We start from the raw sequence: 18249 nt of genomic DNA, 5'->3' as shown, positions 1-18249 counted from the left end.
TGATTCCAGCTTGTGCTTCTTCCAGCCCAGCGTTTCTCATGATGTACTCTGCATAGAATTTAAATAAGCAGGGTGACAATATACAGCCTTGACGGACTCCTTTTCCTATTTGGAACCAGTCTGTTGTTCCATGTCCAGTTCTAATTGTTGTTTCCTGACCTGCATATAGGTTTCTCAAGAGGCAGGTCAGGTGGTCTGGTATTCCTATCTCTTTCAGAATTTTCCACAGTTTATTGTGATCCACACAGTCAAAGGCTTTGGCATAGTCAATAAAGCAGAAATAGATGTTTTTCTGGAACTCTCTTGCTTTTTCCATGATCCCACGAATGTTGGCAATTTGATCTCTGGTTCCTCTGCCTTTTCTGAAACCAGCTTGAACATCCGGAAGTTCACGGTTCACATATTGCTGAAGCCTGGCTTGGAGAATTCTGAGCATTACTTTACTAGCATGTGAGATGAGTGCAATTGTGTGGTAGTTTGAGCATTCTTTGGCATTGCCTTTCTTTGGGATTGGAATGAAAACTGCCCTTTTCCAGTCCTGTGGCCACTGCTGAGTTTTCCAAATTTGCTGGCATATAGAGTGCAACACTTTCACAGCATCATCTTTCAGGATTTGAAATCGCTCCACTGGAATTCCATCACCTCCACTAGCTTTGTTCATAGTGGCTATAATAATTGAAACTAATATTTATATGCAGGTCAGGAAGCAACAGTTAGAACTGGACATGGAACAACAGACTGGTTCCAAATAGGAAAAGGAGTCCGCCAAGGCTGTATATCGTCACCCTGCTTATTTAACTTCTATGCAGAGTACATCATGAGAAACGCTGGGCTGGAAGAAGCACAAGCTGGTATCAAGATTGCCGGGAGAAATATCAATAACCTCAGATATGCAGATGATATCACCCTTATGGCAGAAAGTGAAGAGGAACTAAAGAGCCTCTTGATGAAAGTGAAAGAGGAGAGTGAAAAAGTTGGCGTAAAGCTCAACATTCAGAAAACGAAGATCATGGCATCTGGTCCCATTGCTTCATGGGAAATAGATGGGGAAACAGTGGAAACAGTGTCAGACTTTATTTTTTGGGGCTCCAAAATCATTGCAGATGGTGATTGCAGCCATGAAATTAAAAGATGCTTACTCCTTGAAAGGAAAGTTATGACAAACCTAGATAGCACATTAAAAAGCAGAGATATTACTTTGCCAACAAAGGTCCATCTAGTGAAGGCTATGGTTTTTCCAGTGGTCATGTATGGATGTGAGAGTTGGATTGTGAAGAAAGCTGAGCGCCAAAGAATTGATACTTTTGAACTGTGGTGCTAGAGAAGACTCTTGAGAGTCCCTTGGACTGCAAGGAGATCCAACCAGTCCATTTTAAAGGAGATCAGTCCTGGATGGTCATTGGAAGGACTGATGCTGAGGCTGAAACTCCAATACTTTGGCCACCTCATGTGAAGAGTTGACTCATTGTAAAAGACCCTGATGCTGGGAGGGATTGGGGGCAGGAGGAGAAGGGGATGACAGAGGATGAGATGGCTGATGGCATCACCTTTGGGTGAAGTCCGGGAGTTGGTGGTGGACAGGGAAGCCTGCCGTGCTGCAATTCAGGGGGTCACAAAGAGTTGGACACGACTGAGTGACTGAACTGAACTGAACTGAATATTTATTAGTATTATGTAGCAGGCACTGAGTAAAGTATTTACATGAATCATCTTATCATATTATCCCAGTTCAGAAGTGAGAAACTGGACCAAGTCATAGAACTCATAAGAGAGAGTGCCAGAATTCTAACCATTACTTCATATTGCCAATGCTTAACCATTGTGCTTCTCTGCCTTCACCCAATCTGCCTGATGAGATCCATTCATCCTTTTGGCCTTCTTGCAACTCCAACTTCTGTAGAGAGCTCCAGTTGTCATAAAAGTTAACCTTTTGATTCCATGTATATCTGCTGCTGCTGCTGCTAAGTTGCTTCAGTCATGTCTGACTCTGCGACCCCATAGACAGAAGCCCACCAGGCTCCCCATCCCTGAGATTCTCCAGGCAAGAAGACTGGAGTGGGTTGCCATTTCCTTCTCTAATGCATGAAAGTGAAAAGTGAAAGTGACGTCGCTCAGTCGTGTCCGTCTCTTCACAACCCCATGGACTGCAGCCTACCAGGCTCCTCCGTCCATGGGATTTTCCATGAAAGAGTACTGGAGTGGGGTGCCATTGCCTTCTCTGCCTTGTTTAAACCGCTGTTACAGTGTCTGCCTCATTTTACTTTCTATTTTTGTTCTTTATGTAAATAACCTCTGAATGGAGTGGTAGCCAGCCTGAGTAGATGCCAAGTCTTCATCAGTTTTGTGCTCCTTGGAGGACTACATAATATACTTTATATTTCAGAGACAATCAATGGATGTTTTTGGAGTTAAATTCAGTTACTCTAAACTGTTTGACCTCTGAAAATATTTTATTATCCATGTTGAAGTAAAACGTTAGAATTTTAAGATGATTATGGTAATTTTTGTTTTAAAGATAGACAGTTTCACTCAATAAATAGTGTGTTCACAAGGTGGTTGATGATGCAAGTGCCATAGAGGACTCAACAGTTCTGTTCTAGTTTCAATAGTCCATATTTCAACAATTACGTTCTTCATGCTAAACTAGACTATAATGTTGGTAAGTTCTGAGAGGCAGAAACATGCTTGTCTTAATTACTAAGAATTCTCAATTCTTAGAACAGTGTCTGGATGCAGTCAGCTCTCAATTCATATTTATGTGATTGACATTAGTTAAATGTTGAGCCAACTTAAAGCTTTTGAGAAGCAAATAGGCTATCAGTAAATCAGATGATGAGTCAAATAAGGATATAATTCCAAAGACTCCATCGCTTCAAATGTGCCATTTAATGGGCACCATTTCTTTCTTTTTATCTTGTGCATTCCAAGGTAGCATGTCAGATGGTTATAATGCACAAGGTATATATTCAGCTTTGTTTCTGTGCTATTGTCACATGTACAGCAAACCGAAATGGAATATATTCATTTATCTGTAAGATTGCAATGACTCTACTTTTGTGACTGTACCTTTCTCTTTGCCTGTCTCCTGGCTGTAATCTTTTGCGTAGTTTCTGGAGCTGGCCTCTCGGTGTAAATCCTTATCTGAAGCCTACACTTCACCACCACTTTTTTTGGAGTGAGCGTGGCAGCACCATTTCTAGCTGTGGAACTGACAGAATCCTGAGAGATAACCAGATGCATAAGTTACTTCCCATCATTTTTAAAAATAGGCTTTGGGGCAGAACTTTGCCAGGGGCTCAAAACTACAGTGTGAGGGTACAAGAGTACTGGGTCATTTTACTTTATTTCCTGATGGGAAACACTTTTGCTGCCTTTATGAGTAGCATGGTTTGCTCTCTGACAAAACAATAAGGCTGTGATTCCAGGTAATAAGCCTCCTGATGGGATAACCACTATCATCTGCTAGCTCGGGAAGTTTTCATCATCCGTCTCAAGTGAAAGTGGGAGGAGAAAGATGGGAGGATAGTGAATAAAAAAAGAGCCAGAAAAGATGAATTTCTGGTCCAAGAATTCCTGCCTTTTTTCCCCCCTCGTTATCTTGAGGTTTTTGTGAATGTTCATAAATAAGTACATTTACTAAAAGATTTCACAAGGAAGATTAATGCAACAAGTTCTTTGAAAACTCCAGGAAATATGAAACAGTAAAAGGATTTCTCTCCTCGCCCTTATAACTGGGTATGTGCTTCCCTGGCAGGTGGCCACATCCTGCCAGAGCACACCCTCCTTGAAACTGTCTTGTTGGAGCTTATGTGTCTTCAGTTATTTGCTGGACATTGTCAGAGGAGCCAGAAGAAATGAAAAAAGAACCCCTTCCAAGTCACTGGAAGCCCCCCAGGAGTCCTTGGTAGTAAATGGGATGTAACAGCACTAAAAAATGGATTTATTTAAAAGGCATATACTCTAGAAGTCATTAAAACTTTCCATATTCAAGCTCCATCATACAGTGACTCCCCCCCAACCCCAGAACATATATGAACTACCCATATTTTCATCTGGTATATTAAGGTTAAGTTAAATATTCACATTTTGCAGTACTTAGAAAAGTCATTTTTTTTTTTTTTACTCAATGCTCTACAAACAAGAGGCTATTTCCCACACCAGAGAATATGCAGTGGAAAACTTCCCTCTAAAATTTTAAGACTTAATTGTTTAATTAAGATCAGCATAGCCTATTCAAACTGAAGTTAATGGATTTAGACCTTATAGATTTCCTGATGTTTTTTAATCTTCTTGGTTGTTTAGCTCATTTCTGATTTCCTTTTCTTTTTCTTTGTGTTCTCAGAGTGCCTGTATCCACTGGGAGATGATGGTTCTATGAAAATGATTCTGAACATTAACCTATGTGCTAACATTCTTTGAATGTGAACCTTAAGGATTTTAGTTTTCTTTCTTTCTTATCTTTAATTTTTGGTGTTGTGTTCCCTTTAACAGAGAAATGTCTCACTGACCCTAGCTCACATTATGCCTCCACCCCCACTCCATCCCCTGACACCTCCTTCACCCCACGGAGTCTGCTGCCTCTATCATCTTTCGGTGGTGCTGAATGTATATAGCTTTGAAACACTTTGGAATGAAAGGTGCCATGAAATTGTAAAGTGTTTTTATCACAGAGTTCTGCCAATATGTCTCGATCCTGACGGGCAACACCTCTGCTATTTCAGTGTTGTGACGGGGACACCCGGCTGGTCCTGAGAAGGCACCGTGCTCAGACAAGCATGTGAGATTGCATTTGTCCTTGGGGTTGAGCCCTAAGCTTCAGAGCATCTACCATGTTTTGACAGTTGTGGGAGATGCATGGCAAGAAGGTTAGTGCCTTGCTACTTAAAGTGTGGTTTGTGGCATCTTCTAGGCACTTATTGGGTATGTAGCACCTTGGGCCTTGTCTCAGACCTCCTGAGTCAGAATGTGCATTTAATATGATATACAGGTTATTTGTATACTAACTGGTGTAGTTGACATCTGCTATTTTTTTCTGTCCTGTATTCCTGGTTCTGGTAACCATACCTCTCACCCCTTCTTAAAAAACTCCTTTATCCTAATCAGGTGATTCTGCTGGGGTTGCCAGACACAGGGCCCTGACTTTTTGGCCATAGAGGTACTCACATAATTCAATCTTGGACATTTAAGCTGTGACAATTGATCTCAGGGTAGTCACATGGGCTATATGTCCCAAACTGGGCAGGGGAGGCCTGGTTCTTCACCCTGAAATTGGAGGGGAAGCCTTTTCTCTCTGGAGGGATGAACCTGGAAGGAGGTAACTTGGAATTGTCAATGGCCATTTTTTTCAGTTGACTGGAGAATACCTGTGTACTATGGAGAAGAAAGAGTAACATCCAAAGGAGAGCAGAGGCGTGAGCTAGAGCTCTGGTGCCTGACCCCTGCTGTAGTTTGGTTGTAGGAGCTCATGAAATGTCCTTTTTGCTTTGCTTGGTTTGAGTTAGGTTTCTGTCCCTGACAGAGGAAGCAAAGATTCTCCATTACATCCATAAACATAAAAAAGTGGGGTTGATATGAGAGGATTAAGCTTTCAAGTATTAGCTTATTACGCAAGAAAACTCAAAGCAAATTGTGACCTAACATATGCTTAAACTCTCTAGTGTTCTCTCTTTATATATAAGGAAAAAATTCAAAAAGTTTTTGAAAGTTTTAAGTGAAAAAATGAATATAAAACACCTAATATGGTGACTGATGTATAGCAGATATTCAATAAATGTTATCTACCATCATTTGTTGGTGTTACCAGTAGCATCACTTCATGGCAAATAGAAGGGGAAAAAGTGGAAACAGGGGCAGATTTTATTTTCTTTGGCTCCAACATCATTATGTATGGAGACTGCAGCCATGAAATTAAAAGACATTTGTTGCTTGGAAGGAAAACTCTTACAAACCTAGACAGTGTGTTAAAAAGCAGAGCATCACTTTGCCAACAAAGGTCCATCTAGTCAAAGCTATGGTTTTTCCGATAGTCATGTATGGATGTGAGAGTAGGACCAAAAAGAAGGCTGAGCACTGAAGAATTGATGGTTTCAAACTGTGGTGCTAGAAGAGACTCTGGAGAGTCCCTTGGACTGCAAGGAGATTAAACCAGTCCATCCTAAAGGAAATCAATCCTGAATATTCATTGGAAGGACTGATGCTGAAGCTCCAGTACTTTGGCCACCTGATGTGAACAGCCGACCCATTGAAAAGACTCTGATGCTGGGGAAGATTGAGGGCAGGAGGAGAAGGGGGCAACGGAGGATGAGATGGCTGGATGGCATCACTGACTCAATGAACATGAATTTGAGCAAGCTCCAGGAGATAGTGAAGGACAGGGAAGTCCGGCGTGCTGCAGTCCATGGGGTTGCAAAGAGCTGGACATGACTTAGTGACTGAACAATATTAGCAGTAGGAGCAGCACTGCCTCACAATGGAGCAGATTCTCTAGCACAGGAATCTGAATGTGACTTTATCCTCCAAGTCTCAATAACCAGCCTGAATTTTTCAATGCAAATTTAACTAGATTTTTCTCTTTTTTTTTCTGGTGAACCTAATTTTCTCAACATGAGAAGAATAATCAAAGATGCTGGGCAGGAGCTCTAGGTGCATAATGGGTTAGAGAAAGCAGAAAGAGCTAGAGCCCTTCATGCAGTGAGGCTTCTTTCCCAGTGGACATTATCTCAGCTCCAATGGCAACCACCCCAAGAGTGGCAGCTGCCCTTGCTTTCTCCTCCTCTAGGTCTTTTCTCTTCCTCTGTAGAGCGCAGGGGCTGTGGATGGGGAAAGCCATTCTCATTTATAGCTTACAGTGACTCCGTTCTTGGTGTCATTGCCTCCCTCACCCCTCCAGGCACATTCTTGAATATTTTTTACCTCTGTAGTTGGAAACCTCAGAGAATTTTTCTAGAATTTTGCTCACAGAGGAATCCTCCTTGATTGTTGGGTTATCAAATGTTTAAAGTAGCAACTCCTTTAAGGAAACTGTTCAAAGCTACTCTAGTCTTGCCTTGGGCAAATAAACTTTGTGACACCATATTTCTGATTGTCACTTTAATTCTATCTCTGTTTCGTTCAGGCAAGCGTAAACACACTGACTTTTCGGCTTAAGTTGGACACACCTTCCTGAAGGTGTTTTCTCAGGCTGCCGTAGGGTAGGTAGGGTTTCTCATTGCCTTTAGCCAAAGTTTGAGCTCAGGTATTTGAACACTTGCCAATAGCCCCAAATATCTCATTCTGTTTTCCTTCATAGGGCAATGGTGACGTCTTGATAAATCAAATTAACATCTAGAAAAGGTATCAGGTTAAAATTTGATGCTTATTTTGTGTTGTACTTTTGTCTTTTACAGAATAAAAAAATGATTTAAAAAATAGTGATTCTAAAAAATAGTGGGAAAAAACATCTTCTGTATCAATAAATATTAATTAAAATTTATTTAGAATTGTTTAATTACTGTGTGTATTTGAATGTGTGATTAGTAACCTCTGTACGGGCAATGGAAATTCCTTCTTTTGAATTTTACACACACTTGCTGATTGATTAGTTTATCCAAGGCCCAGTGCTATAAAAGAAAATTGAATGACTTGATTCTTGTCTCGAGGTGTTTAAAACTGAGATATTTTGCCATGTAACAAGTCAAATCAGAGAAAGCTTACTCTAGTGGGTGCCTATGTTGGAGAAGATCATTGAGAGGATGTAACATTGGCTAACCCTGGAGTTGGACCTGGGCAATTGATGATTCCTCACCCATTCCCCTGTCCTTGGACTGTGCATTCCACTTGAGTTTCCTGCACTAGAGACTCAAGGACACAGCCTTTAGATAGTGTTGTTGAGATTATCTGGACAGTATAGATGACTAAACTCAGTTAAGGCCTCTACGTAAACTTTTAAGATCCCAGGGACAGGTATGGAGATCCACTCATCTTGCCAATACAAGCGAACTTGTAAGTTCCCTTGCTTATTAAAACCTGCCACCTACCAATCTTAAGAGGTCTGTCTTTTTCTTGGTCTTTCCTCGCTTTATACATGTACAGGGGCTAATTTTAGATTTCACTTGGGAAATTCCTAAGTTTGCAAACCAACAACCTCTGCTTGGATGATGGAGTAGCAGTATAACAGATGTTTATAAAGACTTTTAGATAATACTTTTTGGACACACTACTTCCTCTCCCATCATTAGTGTTATTGGACCTATGACATAGATAGCTTTATTCATACTGTGGCTTTTTTCAACTCTGAGTACAACTTGTGTGTTAATCACTAGTCATGTCCGACTCTTTGTGACCCCATGGACTGTAGCCTGCCAGGCTCCTCTGTTCATGGAATTCTCCAGGCAAGAATACTGGACTGGGTTGCCATTTCCTTCTCCAGGGGATCTTCCCAATCTAGGGATTGAACCCAGGTCTCCCACATTGTGGGCAGACTCTTCAACTGAGCCACCAGGAAAGCCAACTTGGGAACTGTGAAATTGATGAGAGAGCTGTTTTCTCTACAGGTATTTTGTATGGCAGATAATATATATATATATATATATATTTAAAACACACACACCACATATATTTTAACTCATTATTAACCAAAATGGATGGAGACAGAACATGATAGAGTGTTTCTCAAACATTTTTTTTCATTATTGTCTTCCTAAATTAAAAAAAAAAAAAGAAATTAAAATTTTCTCCAGTGAGAGAAATTAAGGAATAAAATTGTGTCAGCAGAGTTGAACTTTGGAGGATCACAGATCATTATAATATCTAAGAATTTTTTGATCTTCAAGAACTAATTTTTACTTCTTTGGAGGTGATATAACCTCCAGTGAAATTGTTTGGTGTAGTGGAAAGAACAGGTCTTTTAGCATCAAACAGACTTGATTCAAATACAGCTTCATCATTTATTAGGTGACTTTGGGTAAACAGTCCAACCTTTCTGACCTTCAGTTCACCTGTTGAAGAAGTAAGAATGATAATACATACCTTGCAGGAATGTTGTGAGGCTTAAATATGTTGGTAAAGTGCCTGGCATTTTAATATGTCACAACAACTGCTAGTAAGGTTACCTAGTCTGAATGTCATTCTCTGACCTTGTCAGATGACAACAGGATGCAGTAATTATTTATCTAATGCCCACATGGTAATTTGATGTTAATAAATATTCCTATAGACCAGTGATTCTCAAACCTGGTTGCACATTAGAATCATCTGAGGATACTTAAAAATTCCCAAGCTCAGACCACACTGGGGCCAAATAATTTGCAATCTCTGGTGGTAGATAATAGGCATCGGTGTGTTTTGAAACTCCCAGGTGATTCCAGTGTGAAGACAGTTTGAGAATTCAGTCTAAAATCTGAAGATAGTTAGATATGTGTATCAGTTCACTCCAAGGACATGTTACCTGAGATTGGGAAATAAAATATCATGGACTAGTTGAAGGAATAGCAGTTGTTTTAGATTCTCCCAGCATTGAATAAGTTGCTATTAGAGGGAAGCCTTTATAAAACGAAATAAAGAAATATTTTAATAACATACGACTTTAAAATCGGTAGTTTTCAGTTTCAGAACACCACGACAAGCAAGCACACAGGGTTCACAGCCCCTGTGGCATGTGGTATTTCTCTTTGTGAAGGGAAAGGCATATTTTCCAACTTGAGACATACCAGAGCCTAGACAGCATGTCACAGCTGAGAAGTAGGCTTATGATCTGCTTTTCCTTTTATTGAAAGACATGTTCCATGTCACAGAAGACTGGAGCTTAACTATTACTAATTGGCCTTAAGCAAGTGAAGGAAAATTTTCCATTTCAGTAAGAGTAGAAATGCATGCTGTGTTTTGCATGTTATACTACATGCAGAACTATTCTTACTATTTTTATTCTTAGTGTTCTTATGGTTTGTTTTCCAGGGTTTCGGTCAGATATGCTTGTCTATGGAGTGATAATCTGATTTCATCAGTGGGTTGATGCTTTGTCAACAGAGGAATGTCAGGAGGATCTATTACAGAATGGACAGCCAAGATGAGGTATGTGGCAGAAAAAATATCGTGAGGACACCCTGCAGAGTCTTCATTATAGATGATGTGCTTGTCCATAGAGGTGAAAAACAGCTTTAAGCTCAGGCTTGCAAAGATGAAGAGACAGAATAAGATGAATAAGGTATAATTTCAGCAATATAAGAATACATAAATGATATAAGATATACTTTTGATTGATAGTATATTAGACAAACTATCACCTAAGACAGAAAGTACTTCATCATTAAACAAAAGTGTAATGTGTTGAGTAACATTCTCGTACATATCATCACCTAATGTTGATTTTTGATGAAATTTAGGGATTGCTCATGGATTTGAACTGAAAGGGAACCCTTTGGAACTGACTAGCAGAGCTGGTATGAGAATTGATCAACAGGAGGTTCTGACCCAAGATACTATAGAAAGGGTTGGAGAGAATTGTATAAATAATTTTCTGGTTTAAATCTATCACAGTGCTATCACTGCTTTCCTGGTAGCAAATGAGTTTGATTTGATTCAGTCAAAATTTCTGGTATAATACAAATGAACATTTATAAACCAAATGCAAAAAAGCCTCAGTAATAGGAATGAGAATTAGTTTGAGCAGTAGAGAAGTATTCTCAGTGCTGAGAGGCTATGATTTCGTGAAATTAAAGATCTGATTTTAGTGCATGCAAAATAGGCAGTTTAAATATAGGTCACCTTTTCTACCCAGATAAATTACTTCTGGTAAACATAAGTATAAAATATGCTGAATAAAAATTATTCATTTTGGGTTTAGGAACAAAAGCTGAAGATAGAAAATATAAGTTGCTGTTAGGCTCTTTTAATTCCTTCTTTCTCTACTTGGTTTGCAATTACATCCTTATTTTATGGTTCTAACATTTACATTGAATTTTATACACAGGTAACTGATTTCCTTATAATTTTTCTTACCAGTGTTTTGTATAGCTTTTCAAACTAATTGTTTCCATTTTACTACTCATGCTGGTTGGCTAGCTAAAGGCCATGTCATTTGAAATTGACTGAGCATCTGAAATTTCTGGGCACTTGCGCATATTTAATTAATTACTAATTGTTTTGAAAGATCTTTCCATTAGAGAAGACTTTTATTAGTTGCCATGAACAGTTGTTCCACTGCCTTTTGTAGATGAAATTTCCTGAAACAGTAGGAAAGGGATGATTAATTATACTTGACAGAGGAATTAATTAGCCTGAATCATAGAAATTGCCACATACAGGAGCTAAAGTAGTCTGCATCATTTTATAACATGTGAGAGATATTGGAACAGAAATTAACTTGGGTCTTTAACCCGAGAATAAGTCACCCTCATCATTTAGAATGAATTATATCATCTCTTCTGTTATAATCCTGTTTTCAATTTAGCTGAAAGTAACATTTCCCCAGGATCATATGGAATCCTTAATTACTTACATTCAAAATGTGATATTAAAGGCTAATTTCTCAGTGAAATTAGTGATTTTTAAAAAACTTAATTCTTTCTTCCTGGAGCTAAAACACATCAAATGCTGGCATATTCATGGAAAAGCACAGTACAAATTCAAGCTATTAATATATTTATTGAAATGACCAAGATGGTATGAATTTTCAGGAATAGTTGTTGCTAATGCTAGTTCTCTCTCTTATAAAAGTATAAACTTATCAGGAAGAAGAATAGTATGTTACTTTAAAATGCTATTACAAAGAGTATAGATCTTCATTCATTGGTCATTCATTTAACACATATTATGGAGCCTTCCCCATAGGAGGAAGTAGCAGTCCACTCCAGTATTCTTGCCTGGAGAATTCCACGGACAGAGGAGCCTGGTGGGCTATAGTCCATGGGGTCACAAAGAATTGGACATGACTGAGTGCACACACGCAGAGACAGATGGAGCATTTGCTATCACTCTCCAGCTCCAGTTTTTAGGTGTTCATTAAATGTCTGACTCCACTCACTTGGAATAAAACAAACACACACACACACAGACTCATCCCTACCCCCCATTCATACATATACATTCACCACATTCACAGAAGCTTCTTACTGAGGTGTGCAATAACTGGAAAAAAGAAGGGAGACTGTTTAGAGGCAGGTTTTGAAGATATACTTTGGGTTGAATGCTTAATCTTTGAAAAAGATAAATAACTTTTTATGGTATTATTTCATTTTATATGCCACTCTATTTTATTCTGAAATAAATGTTTTACAGAAATGTCAGTAGCAAATACTGAGAACAGAAGAGAGACATTATAGGAAATGTTTTTCTGATCATCAGTATAGCTAATATTCAGTTCCTGAAAACTCTTTTCTTTGCCCCCCAAAGAAGGTTTTTCCTAATCTTAGCCTGTGTCTTTTCTTTTTTTTTTATTTACATGACTTTAGCAAAGGACTTTGTATCCTAGCACCTGAAAGAGGGTAGCTCTGGACTGATCCATCCTTATCAATGAACTCCCCAAATGAAAACCATGTCCTTCCTTCTTGTGGGTTTGTTAGGAATAGGAGACAAATACTATTACTACTTGTACTAGTACTACTAGTGTGCCTGATGAGAGAAATGAACCTAGAAGGGAGATCAGGGTCAATTCTAAGAGTATGTTGAATTATTTAGGGACAAACTTATTTTTTCATTAATGATTTTGCTTTGAGTTTTAGGGTAAAAACTCAAGTTCTAAATTCTTCTTTTAACCTCTTGGGTACGTGCTAGAGGTGGTGTGATTAGAATTGTGAAAGATGTTTCATTTCTCTAAGGCTTACTCAGAAGTAAGGCAATCTTAACAAGAACTGACTCAGTAGTAAAAAGAAGAGTGGTTTGGGGACGTCACCAGCATAAATTTTTTTTTTTTTCTCTAATTTTATTTTATTTTTAAACTTTACATAATTGTATTAGTTTTGCCAAATATCAAAATGAATCCGCCACAGGTATACATGTGTTCCCCATCCCGAACCCTCCTCCCTCCTCCCTCCCCATACCATCCCTCTGGGCCGTCCCAGTGCACCAGCCCCAAGCATCCAGCATCATGCATCGAACCTGGACTGGCAACTCGTTTCCTACATGATATTTTACATGTTTCATTGCCATTCTCCCAAATCTTCCCACCCTCTCCCTCTCCCACAGAGTCCATAAGACTGTTCTATACATCAGTGTCTCTTTTGCTGTCTCGTACACCGGGTTATTGTTACCATCTTTCTAAATTCCATATATATGCGTTAGTATACTGTATTTATGTTTTTCCTTCTGGCTTACTTCACTCTGTATAATAGGCTCCAGTTTCATCCACCTCATTAGAACTGATTCAAATGTATTCTTTTTAATGGCTGAGTAATACTCCATTGTGTATATGTACCACAGCTTTCTTATCCATTCATCTGCTGATGGACATCTAGGTTGCTTCCATGTCTTGGCTATTATAAACAGTGCTGCGATGAACATTGGGGTACACGTGTCTCTTTCCCTTCTGGTTTCCTCATTGTGTATGCCCAGCAGTGGGGTTGCTGGATCATAAGGCAGTTCTATTTCCAGTTTTTTAAGGAATCTCCACACTGTTCTCCATAGTGGCTGTACTAGTTTGCATTCCCACCAACAGTGTAAGAGGGTTCCCTTTTCTCCACACCCTCTCCAGCATTTATTATTTGTAGACTTTTGGATCGCAGCCATTCTGACTGGTGTGAAATGGTACCTCATGGTGGTTTTGATTTGCATTTCTCTGACAATGAGTGATGTTGAGCATCTTTTCATGTGTTTGTTAGCCATCTGTATGTCTTCTTTGGAGAAATGTCTGTTTAGTTCTTTGGCCCATTTTTTATTGGGTCATTTATTTTTCTGGAGTTGAGCTGTAGGAGTTGCTTGTATATTTTTGAGATTAGTTGTTTGTCGGTTGCTTCATTTGCTATTATTTTCTCCCATTCTGAAGGCTGTCTTTTCACCTTGCTAATAGTTTCCTTTGATGTGCAGAAGCTTTTAAGTTTAATTAGGTCCCATTTGTTTATTTTTGCTTTTATTTCCAATATTCTGGGAGGTGGGTCATAGAGGATCCTGCTGTGATGTATGTCGGAGAGTGTTTTGCCTATGTTCTCCTCTAGGAGTTTTATAGTTTCTCGTCTTACGTTTAGATCTTTAATCCATTTTGAGTTTATTTTTGTGTATGGTGTTAGAAAGTGGTCCAGTTTCATTCTTTTACAAGTGGTTGACCAGATTTCCCAGCACCACTTGTTAAAGAGATTGTCTTTAATCCATTGTATATTCTTGCCTCCTTTGTCGAAGATAAGGTGTCCATATGTGCGTGGATTTATCTCTGGGCTTTCTATTTTATTCCATTGATCAATATTTCTGTCTTTGTGCCAGTACCATACTGTCTTGATAACTGTGGCTTTGTAGTAGAGCCTGAAGTCAGGTAGGTTGATTCCTCCAGTTCCATTCTTCTTTCTCAAGATTGCTTTGGCTATTCGAGGTTTTTTGTATTTCCATACAAATTGTGAAATTATTTGTTCTAGCTCTGTGAAGAATACTGTTGGTAGCTTGATAGGGATTGCGTTGAATCTATAAATTGCTTTGGGTAGTATACTCATTTTCACTATATTGATTCTTCCAATCCATGAACATGGTATATTTCTCCATCTATTAGTGTCCTCTTTGATTTCTTTCACCAGTGTTTTATAGTTTTCTATATATAGGTCTTTAGTTTCTTTAGGTAGATATATTCCTAAGTATTTTATTCTTCCCGTTGCAATGGTGAATGGAATTGTTTCCTTAATTTCTCTTTCTGTTTTCTCATTATTAGTGTATAGGAATGCAAGGGATTTCTGTGTGTTGATTTTATATCCTGCAACTTTACTGTAGTCATTGATTATTTCTAGTAATTTTCTGGTGGACTCTTTAGGGTTTTCTATGTAGAGGATCATGTCATCTGCAAATAGTGAGAGTTTTACTTCTTCTTTTCCAATTTGGATTCCTTTTATTTCTTTTTCTGCTCTGATTGCTGTGGCCAAAACTTCCAAAACTATGTTGAATAGTAATGGTGAAAGTGGGCACCCTTGTCTTGTTCCTGACTTTAGAGGAAATGCTTTCAATTTTTCACCATTGAGGATAATGTTTGCTGTGGGTTTGTCATATATAGCTTTTATTATGTTGAGGTATGTTCCTTCTATTCCTGCTTTCTGGAGAGTTTTTATCATAAATGGATGTTGAATTTTGTCAAAGGCTTTCTCTGCATCTATTGAGATAATCATATGGTTTTTATTTTTCAATTTGTTAATGTGGTGTATTACATTGATTGATTTGCGGATATTGAAGAATCCTTGCATCCCTGGGATAAAGCCCACTTGATCATGGTGTATGATCTTTTTAATGTGTTGTTGGATTCTGATTGCTAGAATTTTGTTAAGGATTTTTGCATCTATGTTCATCAGTGATATTGGCCTGTAGTTTTCTTTTTTTGTGGGATCTTTGTCAGGTTTTGGTATTAGGGTGATGGTGGCCTCATAGAATGAGTTTGGAAGTTTCCCTTCCTCTGCAATTTTCTGGAAGAGTTTGAGCAGGATAGGTGTTAGCTCTTCTCTAAATTTTTGGTAGAATTCAGCTGTGAAGCCGTCTGGACCGGGGCTTTTGTTTGCTGGAAGATTTTTGATTACAGTTTCAATTTCCATACTTGTGATGGGTCTGTTAAGATTTTCTATTTCTTCCTGGTCCAGTTTTGGAAAGTCGTACTTTTCTAAGAATTTGTCCATTTCTTCCACGTTGTCCATTTTATTGGCATATAATTGTTGATAGTAGTCTCTTATGATCCTTTGTATTTCTGTGTTGTCTGTTGTGATCTCTCCATTTTCGTTTCTAATTTTGTTGATTTGATTTTTCTCCCTTTGTTTCTTGATGAGTCTGGCTAATGGTTTGTCAATTTTATTTATCCTTTCAAAGAACCAGCTTTTGGTTTTGTTGATTTTTGCTATGGTCTCTTTTGTTTCTTTTGCATTTATTTCTGCTCTAATTTTTAAGATTTCTTTCCTTCTACTAACCCTGGGATTCTTCATTTCTTCCTTTTCTAGTTGCTTTAGGTGTAGAGTTAGGTTATTTATTTGACTTTTTTCTTGTTTCTTGAGGTGTGCCTGTATTGCTATGAACTTTCCCCTTAGGACTGCTTTTACCGTGTCCCACAGGTTTTGGGTTGTTGTGTTTTCATTTTCATTCGTTTCTATGCAAATTTTGATTTCTTTTTTGATTTCTTCTGTGATTTGTTGGTTATTCAGCAGCGTGTTGTTCAGCCTCCATATGTTGGAATTTTTAATAGTTTTTCTCCTGTAATTGAGATCTAATCTTACTGCATTGTGGTCAGAAAAAATGCTTGGAATGATTTCTATTTTTTTGAATTTACCAAGGCTAGCTTTATGGCCCAGGATGTGATCTATCCTGGAGAAGGTTCCATGTGCGCTTGAGAAAAAGGTGAAATTCATTGTTTTGGGATGAAATGACCTATAGATATCAATTAGGTCTAACTGGTCTATTGTATCGTTTAAAGTTTGTGTTTCCTTGTTAATTTTCTGTTTAGTTGATCTATCCATAGGTGTAAGTGGGGTATTAAAGTCTCCCACTATTATCGTGTTATTGTTAATTTCTCCTTTCATACTTGTTAGCATTTGTCTTACGTACTGTGGTGCTCCCGTGTTGGGTGCATATATATTTATAATTGTTATATCTTCTTCTTGGATTGATCCTTTGATCATTATGTAGTGACCTTCTTTGTCTCTTTTCACAGCCTTTGTTTTAAAGTCTATTTTATCTGATATGAGTATTGCTACTCCTGCTTTCTTTTGGTCCCTATTTGCATGGAAAATCTTTTTCCAGCCCTTCACTTTCAGTCTGTATGTGTCCCCTGTTTTGAGGTGGGTCTCTTGTAGACAACATATGTAGGGGTCTTGTTTTTGTATCCATTCAGCCAGTCTTTGTCTTTTGGTTGGGGAATTCAACCCATTTACATTTAAGGTAATTACTGATAAGTATGTTCCCGTTGCCATTTACTTTATTGTTTTGGGTTCGAGTTTATACACCGTTTTTGTGTTTCCTGTCTAGAGAATATCCTTTAGTATTTGTTGGAGAGCTGGTTTGGTGGTGCAGAATTCTCTCAGCTTTTGCTTGTCTGAAAAGCTTTTGATTTCTCCTTCATACTTGAATGAGATCCTTGCTGGGTACAATAATCTGGGCTGTAGGTTATTTTCTTTCATCATTTTAAGTATGTCTTGCCATTCCCTCCTGGCTTGAAGAGTTTCTATTGAAAGATCAGCTGTTATCCTTATGGGAATTCCCTTGTGTGTTATTTGTTGTTTTTCCCTTGCTGCTTTTAATATTTGTTCTTTGTGTTTGATCTTTGTTAATTTGATTAATATGTGTCTTGGGGTGTTTCTCCTTGGGTTTATCCTGTTTGGGACTCTCTGGGTTTCTTGGACTTGGGTGATTATTTCCTTCCCCATTTTAGGGAAGTTTTCCACTATTATCTCCTCAAGTATTTTCTCATGGTCTTTCTTTTTGTCTTCTTCTTCTGGAACCCCTATGATTCGAATGTTGTAGCGTTTAATATTGTCCTGGAGGTCTCTGAGATTGTCCTCATTTCTTTTAATTCGTTTTTCTTTTATCCTCTCTGATTCATTTATTTCTACCATTCTATCTTCTAATTCACTAATCCTGTCTTCTGCCTCTGTTATTCTACTATTTGTTGCCTCCAGAGTGTTTTTAATTTCACTTATTGCATTATTCATTATATATTGACTCTTTTTTATTTCTTCTAGGTCCTTGTTAAACCTTTCTTGCATCTTCTCAATCCTTGTCTCCAGGCTATTTATCTGTGATTCCATTTTAGTTTCAAGATTTTGGATCAATTTCACTATCATTATTCGGAATTCTTTATCAGGTAGATTCCCTATCTCTTCCTCTTTTGTTTGGTTTGGTGGGCATTTATCCTGTTCCTTTATCTGCTGAGTATTCCTCTGTCTCTTCATCTTGTTTAAATTGCTAAGTTTGGGGTGTCCTTTCTGTATTCTGGCAGTTTGTGGAGTTCTCTTTATTATGGCATTTCCTCACTGTGTGTGGGTTTGTACAGGTGGCTTGTCAAGGTTTCCTGGTTAGGGAAGCTTGTGTCGGTGTTCTGGTGGGTGGAGCTGTATTTCTTCTCTCTGGAGTGTAATGAAATGTCCAGTAATGAGTTATGAGATGTCTGTAGTT

General features: G+C 38.3%; 1 long non-coding RNA gene across 23 annotated transcripts in view; it reads left to right on the top strand.

Moving 5' to 3' along the window:
* Positions 1-18249, top strand: part of LOC147371147 (uncharacterized) — a 552664-nt gene that overhangs the window by 152346 nt on the left and 382069 nt on the right. For 18 of the 23 annotated variants that reach the window (XR_015165883.1, XR_015165914.1, XR_015165882.1 and 15 more), the window contains one exon: positions 9931-10047. This is a non-coding gene — a long non-coding RNA (uncharacterized LOC147371147). Of the gene's footprint in view, positions 1-4721; positions 4866-9930; positions 10048-18249 lie in introns of all 23 variants that reach the window. The other 5 variants (XR_015165906.1, XR_015165887.1, XR_015165916.1 and 2 more) reach the window with 1 other exon arrangement.

This window comes from Bos grunniens, chromosome 6, assembly GCF_055505025.1.
Source record: "Bos grunniens cultivar Pamir isolate PY7600 chromosome 6, Bosgru_T2T1.0, whole genome shotgun sequence".
Lineage (NCBI taxonomy): Eukaryota > Metazoa > Chordata > Mammalia > Artiodactyla > Bovidae > Bos > Bos grunniens.
Note: the sequence above shows the minus strand (reverse complement) of the source record. Positions and strands in the feature narration are given on the sequence as shown.